This window comes from Salvelinus sp. IW2-2015, linkage group LG11, assembly GCF_002910315.2.
Source record: "Salvelinus sp. IW2-2015 linkage group LG11, ASM291031v2, whole genome shotgun sequence".
NCBI classification, from domain to species: domain Eukaryota; kingdom Metazoa; phylum Chordata; class Actinopteri; order Salmoniformes; family Salmonidae; genus Salvelinus; species Salvelinus sp. IW2-2015.
Window position 1 is genome coordinate 14,828,783 of NC_036851.1, and position 8,408 is coordinate 14,837,190.

An 8,408-nucleotide genomic window follows, 5' to 3' on the forward strand; every position below is an offset into this window, starting at 1 on the left:
AATCGAAGCCAGGGGTCATATTCATCTATAACGACCGTTTTCCAGGTGGAGAGTCCAGGTCCAAATTCGCGCCTCAGAAAAAAAAATAATGACGTCCTCTCACTCCAAGAGGTGTATGCATTCTCTGAAGAGATAATCAACTGATTTCTGCTCTCACTTCCGCATGACACCCAGAGAAGGGTGTATGACGTGTTCTCCAGTCCTAAGTGACATGACCTTTTATAGACAAGCTCTTGAAGAGACACTTCGCTTTTTTGGAAATCTCACTTCCGGATAGGAAATGAGCTGTAAAAAGAGTTCTGTTTCACTTAGAGACATAATTCAAACGTTTTTAGAAACTAGAGAGTGTTTTCTATCCAATACTAACAATACTATGCATATTGTACGAGCAAGATAGAAACGAGGCCGTTTGAAATGGCCACCTCTTTCCAGGTTACTCAATGCTGCTCTTTCAGCCATAACAGGTTAACATGCGTGTAGAGAGCAGCCTATCATATCGTAGTATTTTACATGTGTGTAGAGAGCAGCTATCATATCGTAGTATTTTACATGTGTGTAGAGAGCAGCCTATCATATCGTAGTATTTTACATGTGTGTAGAGAGCAGCCTATCATATCGTAGTATTTTACATGTGTGTAGAGAGCAGCTATCATATCGTAGTATTTTACATGTGTGTAGAGAGCAGCCTATCATATCGTAGTATTTTAACATGTGTGTAGAGAGCAGCCTATCATATCGTAGATGTGAAAGGTTGACTGCGAGTCTCCGGATTCCTTTATCCAAAAGAACTCTTTTTCCTGTTAGATTCTTCTTCTGATTGCTCACCAGGAAAGACCGTTCCCACGCCGCGCTTCCTATCCAAGCTCTCCTCCCTTAACCCTCCTCCACTTAAATGTCCCAAATGGCACCCTATTCCCTAGACTGTCACTTCTTGGTCAACAATAGTTCATTCTTAAGGGACTAGGGAGCCATTTGGAACACAGAGGTGGAACGGTCTTTTCTTGTCTTTTCTAGTTCCAGTTTTTGTAACTGATTCAGACATATGTACTTTAAATGGCCTTCTCATCCGTTCAAAACAGTTGATGTTCTCAGTGCTGCTATGATCTGTCTGTGACCTTGTAGTCAAACCCATTTCTTTCTTAATAGCTATAGCAGAGTACTAGATCTGTCGTTCTATTGTTGTGGTCTGTTCTCACATCTTTGGGTATATTATTTTGTTCTGTTCTAGGAACATGGGAATATTCTGATTGATTGATTGATATGTTCTAGGAACATGGGGATATTCTGATTGATTGATTGATATGTTCTAGAAACATGGGGATATTCTGATTGATTGATTGATATTGTCTAGAAACATGGGGATATTCTGATTGATTAATTGATATGTTCTAGTTAACATGGGGATATTCTGATTGATTGATAGTTCTAGGAACATGGGGATATTCTGATTGATTGATTGATGTGTTCTAGGAACATTGGGAATATTCTGATTGATTAATATGTTCTAGGAACATGGGGATATTCTGATTGATTGATATGTTCTAGGAACATGGGGATATTCTGATTGATTGATTAATATGTTCTAGGAACATGGGGATATTCTGATTGATTAATTGATATGTTCTAGTTAACATGGGAATATTGATTGATTGATATGTTTAGGAACATGGGGATATTCTGATTGATTGATATGTTCTGGAACATGGGATATTCTGATTGATTGATTGATATGTTCTAGGAACATGGGGATATTCTGATTGATTGATTAATATGTTCTAGGAACATGGGGATATTCTGATTGATTGATTAATATGTTCTAGGAACATGGGGATATTCTGATTGATTAATTGATATGTTCTAGTTAACATGGGGATATTCTGATTGATTAATATGTTCTAGGAACATGGGGATATTCTGATTGATTGATATGTTCTAGGAACATGGGGATATTCTGATTGATTTGTTCTTCCAGAACATGGGGATATTCTGATTGATTTGTTCTTCCAGGAACATGGGGGTGTTCTGATTGATTTGTTCTTCCAGGAACATGGGGGTGTTCTGATTGCTTTGTTCTTCCAGGAACATGGGGGGTGTCTGCGTATCTTCCAGAGGGTAAAGCTCAGTTCGGCCGACATCGAGCCTAAGTTTGACCGTTGCTGTTTTTCTGGTCAGACAGACGGAACCCACACGAGGTCCAGCCCGCCCACGCTATCAGGTTAGTGCTTACCTGGTCAAGTTAAAAACTAAAATAACAACCTGGTCGTTAAACGACTAAAATAACAACTGGTCATGTTAAACTGACTAAAATAACAACCTGGTCAGGTTTAAACTGACTAAAATAACAACCTGGTCAGGTAAACTGACTAAAATAACAACCTGGTCAGGTTAAACTGACTAAAATAACAACCTGGTCAGGTTAAACTGACTAAAATAACAACCTGGTCAGGTTAAACTGACTAAAATAAAACAACCTGGTCATGTTACTGAACTAAAATAACACCTGGTCAGGTTAAACTGACTAAAATAACAACCTGGTCAGGTTAAACTGACTAAAATAACAACCTGGTCAGGTTAAACTGACTAAAATAACAACCTGGTCAGGTTAAACTGACTAAATAACAACCTGGTCAGGTTAAAACTAACTAAAATAAACAACCTGGTCAGGTTAAACTGACTAAAATAACAAACCTGGTCAGGTTAAACTGACTAAAATAACAACCAGGTCAGGTTAAACTGACTAAAATAACAACTTGGTCAGGTTAAAACTGACTAAAATAACAACCTGGTCAGGTTAAACTGACTAAAATAACAACCTGTCAGGTTAAACTGACTAAAATAAACACCTGGTCAGGTTAAACTGACTAAAATAACAACCCTGGTCAGGTTAAACTGACTAAAATACAACCTGGTCAGGTTAACTTGACTAAAATAACAACCTGGTCAGGTTAAACTGACTAAATAATAACCTGGTCAGTTAAACTGACTAAAATAACAACCTGGTCAGGTTAAACTGACTAAAATAACAAACTTGGTCAGGTTAAACTGACTAAAATAACAACCTGGTCAGGTTAAACTGACTAAAATAACACCAGGTCAGGTAAACTGACTAAAATAACAACTGGTCAGGTTAACCGTATTAATTAACCTCTAATTCCTCCCAAACCCGGATCCGGGAGCACCCCCATCAGTAAAAAGCTGACTAGCAATAGCCTAGCATAGCGTCACAAGTAAATACTAGCATCTAATATCATAAAATCACAAGTCCAAGACACCAGATGAAAGATACACATCTTGTGAATCCAGCCATCATTTCTGATTTTTAAATGTTTTACAGGGAAGACACAATATGTAAATCTATTAGCTAACCACGTTAGCAAAAGACACCACTTGTTTTACTCCACCAGTTTTTACTCCATCAGTAGCTATCACAATTTCGACCAAATAAAGATATATATATAGCCCAACCAAGAACAACTTCATCAGATGACAGTCTGATAACATATTTATTGTATAGCATATGTTTTTTTAGAAAAATGTGCATATTTAGGTATAAATCATAGTTTACCATTGCAGCCACCATCAACACTCTCACCAAAGCGACTAGAATAACTACAGAGAGCAACGTGTATTATCTAATTACTCATCATAAAACATTTCTTAAAAATACACAGTGTACACAATTGAAAGACACAGATCTTGTGAATCCAGACAATATTTCAGATTTTCTAAGTGTTTTACAGCGAAAACACAATATAGCGTTATATTAGTTTACCACAATAGCAAACATCACAACAGCATTGATTCAAGCCAAACATAGCGATAACTATAAACCACCAAAATATATTAATTTTTTCACTAACCTTCTCAGAATTCTTCAGATGACAGTCCTATAACATCATATTACACAATGCATATAGAGTTTGTTCGAAAATGTGCATTTTTAGCGGCACAAATCGTGGTTATACAATGTGAATAGTGGCCAAAACATCAAGCAATCTGTCCGGCGCCATCTTGGAGAGCACCTAATCTAATCGAAAACTATTCATAAACTTGACTAAAAAATACAAGTTGGACAGCAAATGAAAGATAAATTAGTTCTTAATGCAATCGCTGTGTTAGATTTTTAAAATTAACGTTACTGCGCAATACAGCGTGCGCTAAAGCGAGACCGCACCATAATTCATGGCGGAATTATTATTTGACTTTGTCAACATAAGTACGAATTAACAGCATAAAGACTGCTTACTATTAGCTGAGCTTCCATCAGAATCTTGGGCAAGGTGTCCTTTCTCCAGAACAATCGTCTTTGGGTTGAAAGATGTCCTCTTGTCCGGTCGAAATAGCGCGTAACTGTTAGCCACCCACTGGAGAGGTGTCCAACTCGTGAAAGCGCATCACAAAGAAATCCAGGAAAATCGCAATAAACTGCTATAAACTGCTATAAGTCGGTTTAATGAACTACCTTATGAAGTTTTTTAAGACAAAAAACTAATTAAATCAGAGCCGGAGATATAGAACTGCTAAACCGAAACTTTTGAAGAAGCCATGCCGGTGTCCCTGCTGCGTCAGGCGCCTCGTCGAAAAGGTCGATACTTCCGTTCCAAGAGGTTTTATACTCCCCCAGATGGTGCTATCCGCTCCATTCAAAGTCTCACCGCTTACTGACATCTAGGGGAAGGCGTATGAGTGCATGTAGCCCCATACTTATAAGGGAATTTATAAACCGACCCTGGAACAGAGACCTCAATTTCAGAAATCTCACTCCTTGACAGGAAGTGAGCTGCAGAATGACTTCTGTTTCACTCAGAGAAATAATTCAAACGGTTTTAGAAACTAGAGAGTGTTTTCTATCCAATAGTAATAATAATATGCATATTGTACGAGAAAGAATTGAGTACGAGGCAGTTTAATTTGGAACGATAAATGTCGAAGTTGAAACAGCACCCCCTATAGTGGCAAATTAACCTCTACAGGATCAGTGGGCCACCGTGGGATTTGGGTCATTTTAGGCAATATTTTTTATAAAGGGGACGATTCTTAAGAGGCTTTTAATAAAATAACAACCTGAGCAGCGACTTACAACCACTGTCCTTTAACCTGTCCAGAACAGAAACCCTCAATCCTCCTTATAACACACCTTTATAACACACCTTTATAACACACCTTATAACACATCTTTATGACACACCTTTATAACTGTTATTATAACACACCTTATAACACACCTTTATAACTGATCTTATAACACACCTTTATAACACATCTTTATAACACACCTTTATAACTGATCTTATAACACACCTTATAACACACCTTTATAACTGATCTTATAACACACCTTTATAACTGATCTTATAACACACGCTCAACCCTCAGCCACCCTCAACTCGCAAACAGCTTATAACACACCCTCACCTGTATAACCTATATCACTTGTCTCACCTGTATCACCTGTCTCACCTGTCCAGAACTTGGTCTATTATCTCTGGTGTCTCGCTCCCAGAGATGTCAATTCTGCCCTCTTCTTCTCTCTCCAGGTATGCCATCACAGTCTGGTATTTTGATGCTGATGAACGAGCCAGGGCTAAAGAGAAATACTTAACAGGTAAACCTTTTACTATGAGCATATCACTGTATGTACCGTAAAACTTTAATTAATTGCCCAGGCGTTTATTTACTTCAATGACTGAACACAATAGGCACTTATTTAGAGACAGGCTTCTATTTGAGCCAGGCGCTTATTAGAGACAGGCTTCTATTTGAGACAGGCTTCTATTTGAGCCAGGCTCTTATTTAGAGACAGGCTTCTATTTGAGCCAGGCTCTTATTTAGAGACAGGCTTCTATTTGAGCCAGGCTTCTATTTCCTTAATGTACACAGGTTTTTCTCAATAAAATGTTGAAAAGACCAACACACTGTTTATTGTTCCCAGTATTAACATTATAATAACACATCTATCGCAGATCAGACTTACAAAGACTAGGCTGTCTATCGATACAGCCATGAATTTGATGTGGTGTTTTCTTTTTGGTGGCGCCATGGCGACGATGACAGAATTATTTTACAAATGTTTTTAATGCACATGACTGTGGAAATATAATAGTTGTGTCCATGGTAACCTGGTAAACAATTTATTTAGACCCGGTGTTTATTTGAAACAGCCGTTTATTGCTGAAATGTGTGCCGATGCCCAGCTTTTAAAAAGGACAGGCGGCTGTTTGAGACTCTGCGTTTAATTCAAGTTTTATGTTAAACACCTTTCCACAAACCTAGGAGAATCATCCCACTGTCAGCCTCTACTCTATGTCTGACTCTCTGTGTCTCTCTGTGTGTCTGTCTCTGTGTGTGTCTGTCTCTCTGTGTGTGTCTGTGTCTCTGTGTGTGTCTGTCTCTGTGTGTGTCTGTGTCTCTCTGTGTGTCTGTCTTTGTCTGTGTCTCTGTGTGTGTCTGTCTCTCTGTGTGTGTCTGTGTCTCTGTGTGTTTCCAGGAGCTGGAGAGAAAGGAGTGAAGGTGGAACTGAACAAACCATCAGACCTCAGCTAGTGGGAGAGGAGGAGAGAAGAGCGGAGGCGAAGAGAGAAGAGAGGAGAGGAGAGGAGGGGAGAGAGGAGGAGAGCAGAGGGGAGAGAGGAGAGGGAGTAGAAGAGAGGAGAGGGGAGAGGAGACACCCCATCTACCAGCCAAGAAGTGCTAAGCCCTGAGAGAGGGAGAGGCCTAAACCAAGAGAGACAGGGTGTGTGTGCGTATGTGGCAGAACGACAGACTGCAAGAGAGAGAGAGGGTGTGTGGAAGATGATTTCTTGTTCTTCACGTTTTCTGGAGCTCTACGTGTGGACTGATTTCTCAACTGACCTTGAATGTCATGACGTCACAGTACTGCAAGGAGAGACTGTCCCTTCTCTGTTTGTGGCCCAAAGGGGACCCTATTTCCCACGTAGTGCACTAGTGACCAAAATACATGCTCAATGGAGAATATCCATTGGTATAGCTTTTTATTCCAGGACTAAGCTATGGGCCCTGGTCAAATGTAGTGCACTATGTAGGGAAAACAGTTCCATTTGGTACAAAGTCTGTGGCATTTTTGGTGAAGACAATGCTGAGATAAAAGCTGACATTTAGAGAACGCTTTGAGCTTCAGGATCCAACCGACCCTGAGAGACTGTCATTCTGTTGTCTTTTACCATGTTCTGGTGTTGAGCTTCAGGAACCAACCGACCCTGAGAGACCTGTCATTCTGTTGTCTTTTTACCATGTTCTGGTGTTGAGCTTCAGGATCCAACCGACCCTGAGAGACTGTCATTCTGTTGTCTTTTACCATGTTCTGGTTTGAGCTTCAGGATCCAACCGACCCTGAGAGACTGTCATTCTGTTGTCTTTTACCATGTTCTGGTTTGAGCTTCAGGATCCAACCGACCCTGAGAGACTGTCATTCTGTTGTCTTTTACCATGTTCTGGTGTTGAGCTTCAGGATCCAACCGACCCTGAGAGACTGTCATTCTGTTGTCTTTTACCATGTTCTGGTATTGTGGTTGATTCCTTAAAGGTACAGAGTCCATACTGATGAACTCTGAGTTAACTGTATTGCGAGTGCGTCTCGGTAGCAAGGCTTCTAATTGGGACAGCTAACTTAGTTTTAAAAGGTTTAAGCAGAGGGTTCGTTCAGAGTTCGTAAGTATGGACCCACAGTGTTTTGCATACACTTGTTGTGTTGATGCTGTTTATATGGAATAAGCTGTTTTAAGCTTTTTGTTCAATGCGCTTGTGGAGGATTTTTAATAAAATGAGGAGAGGTCTCAATTAAAAAGGTTTTTGATAACATGAGGAGAGATCTAATTTTTAAATGTTTTTGATAACATGAAGAGATCTCATTTTTAAATGTTTTTGATAACGTGAGGAGAGATCTTAATTTAAAAGGTTTTTGATAACATGAGGAGAGATCTCAATAAATTAAAAAAATTAAAACAGTATTTTTGTCTCATGTTTTATGTAGTCTTCAGTCACTGCTGCACAGTGAAGTGCCTATCTCACGTGCTGCTTCTCTCGCTCTCTCCCACATCTCTTGCTCTCCCTCTTCTCTCGCTCTCTTCTCTCGCTCTCTTCTCTCGCTCTCTCCCTCTTTCTCTTTTTTTCTTTTGATATGTAACAAATGATGCTTGGTTGATGATATACTGTACCTGTAGGAGTTCCTTTAGTTGTCCCGTTCTGCCAACTACAGGTAGAATCAAGACTTGCGCTCACTGACTTTCTGGGAACATACTGTAGTCCGTTCCATCACAATCATGGAATGAAAGATGTCATTTGTTTAGAGGGATGAAAGGACGATTGCTTTTATGTGAACTAATCGAGTTCACCAATACCAACTAACAGTTTTAATGTAGTTTAATGTACTGAGGATAATAGCGGACGAT

At 39.5% G+C, this 8,408-nt stretch overlaps 1 long non-coding RNA gene across 1 annotated transcript; it reads left to right on the top strand.

The window, feature by feature from the left end:
* Window positions 1-1,710: 1,710 nt before the first annotated feature.
* On the top strand, window positions 1,711-7,967 carry LOC111969862 (uncharacterized). Its single transcript, XR_002878047.2, has 3 exons — window positions 1,711-2,215; window positions 5,538-5,605; window positions 6,488-7,967. It is a non-coding gene; the product is annotated as an uncharacterized lncRNA (long non-coding RNA).
* The last annotated feature ends 441 nt before the right edge of the window (window positions 7,968-8,408 follow it).